This window comes from Emiliania huxleyi (assembly GCF_000372725.1).
Source record: "Emiliania huxleyi CCMP1516 unplaced genomic scaffold EMIHUscaffold_50, whole genome shotgun sequence".
NCBI classification, from domain to species: Eukaryota; Haptophyta; order Isochrysidales; family Noelaerhabdaceae; genus Emiliania; species Emiliania huxleyi.
This window is the reverse complement of record NW_005198243.1, coordinates 434,589-436,467: the sequence shown is the minus strand read 5'-3', so window position 1 is coordinate 436,467 and position 1,879 is coordinate 434,589. Positions and strand designations below refer to the sequence as shown.

The 1,879-nt window shown below is 65.8% G+C and overlaps 1 protein-coding gene across 1 annotated transcript in view; it reads right to left on the bottom strand.

Annotated features, from left to right (window-relative positions):
- EMIHUDRAFT_436915 (putative endopeptidase Clp) overlaps nucleotides 1-1,879 on the bottom strand; it is a 4,359-nt gene that overhangs the window by 857 nt on the left and 1,623 nt on the right. The gene's annotated exons all lie outside the window — the stretch shown is intronic.

The following is a 1,879-nucleotide window of genomic DNA, read 5'->3' as shown; positions in this document are numbered from 1 at the left end:
TCAATGACAGGGAGGGAGGCGGTGAGGCAGGGAGGCGGTGAGGCAGGGAGGCGGTGAGGGAGGGAGGCGGTGAGGGAGGGAGGCGGTGAGGGAGGGAGGCGGTGAGGGAGGGAGGCGGTGAGGGAGGGAGGCGGTGAGGGAGGGAGGCGGTGAGGGAGGGAGGCGGTGAGGGAGGGAGGCGGTGAGGGAGGGAGGCGGTGAGGGAGGGAGGCGGTGAGGGAGGGAGGCGAGGGGAGGAGAGGGGGGGGGCGGGGAGGCGGCGGGAGAGGAGGCGAGGAGGACAGGAGGAGATGTCTCCCGCCACAGAGCGCGGCATGCCTCTCCCGAGGTCTCGCGGTGCGATGCACTGGCGCGAGGCTCCCGAGGGGATGCACTGGCGCTAGGCTCGCCCCCGCCGGGCAGGGAGAGGACGGGCGCTGGCCCTGTGACGCCTCTCTTCTGACGGCCGGCCCCAAGAGCTGCCCCAAGAGCTGCCCCTGCCGGCCTATGCCTCTCCCGCCTCACACCCGCGCCGTGCAGCAACACCGCCCCCTGGTACAGCAGCGCCCTCTCCCTCTCCCTCTCTCTCTTCCTCCCTCTCTCTCTCTCTCCCCCCCCGCCCTCCCCGCGCGGGCGCGGTGCGTGTGGCGCGCGCGCGCGGGTACCAGGGCGGCGCGCCGCGCCTGCCCTCTCGCGCCGCCCATCGGCTGGTGGATCATCACACGAGAGTGCGGCAGCGCGAGCCGCTTCCCGGGCGCGCCGGCGCCGAGGATGAAGGAGCCCATCGAGGCGGCGAGGCCGATGTTGCAGGTGACGACCTCCGACTGGATCAGCTGCATCGTGTCGTACAGCGTCAGCCCCGAGATGACGGAGCCGCCCGGCGAGTTGACGTACAGGTACATTGGCTTGCCCGGCTCCTCCGAGTCGCCAAAGAGCATCACGGCGACGATCTGGTTGACGATCTCGTCGTCAATCTCCTGCCCGAGGAAGATGATGCGCTCGCGGTTCAGCCGGTTGTAGATGTCCACCCAGTCCGCACGCGAAGCGCCAGGCACGCGATACGCCACCTTTGGCACGCCAATCGGCATCCGCGGCGCCGCGCGACGCAGCGCAGCGCGGCCGCCGCAGCCGCTGGAGGCGGAGCGGAGCGGCAGCGGAGAAGGGCTGAAGGCCGCGACGGATAGCAGCAGCGCCTGCATCGAAGCCAGCCGCGAAGAGAGCCAAGAAGGAAAGAGAAATCTCGACTACCAATCGTATGGTGGCGTCATGCCTTCGCTTGTTTCTATTAGCATCGAAGTCTAGCTCAAAAGAGAAAAGTCCCCGGGGCTTCATTGGCTCAATCGTTTCCACCTGTCCTTCCAAAATCCTGCTCGTGCAGGTGTGGACCCTGTCCTCCTCCCCTAGGAATTCGCCACCTTCGCCTTCTCTCCCGCTCCGCCGCCGCCTCCCGGTCCTCGCGGCGGTCCGCCAGTGGGTTGTCGCCCGGCGGCGCGCCGGCGTCGGCAGCCACAATCATGGCCGTGACGCCCTCGCCTGCCATGTCGATTCTCGAAGTCGCCAAAAGTCGCCAAAAGTGGCGGCGCGTCGCAATCACCCGCCCGCCGTCGTCCCGGCGGTCCCGCAGCTCGCGCGCATCTCCCTCTTAACCCACCTCTAACATCACAACATGGAATTCCTATCCCTCGTTTTCTTGTCTGTGTTCTTTCTTTCTTTTTTTTAGCAATTTGTTTGTGTGAGCCTGACTGTTGTTCATCTTTCTACCTACCTACCTCTTTCTTATGAAAGAAAGAAAGAAAACGGACAAGCTAACCCCCCCCCCCCAGGGAGGGATGGGAGGACGGTACGCCGCCACCACACAGGGATTTCTTTCTTTCAGAGAGAGAGATTTTTAAAGACCAAC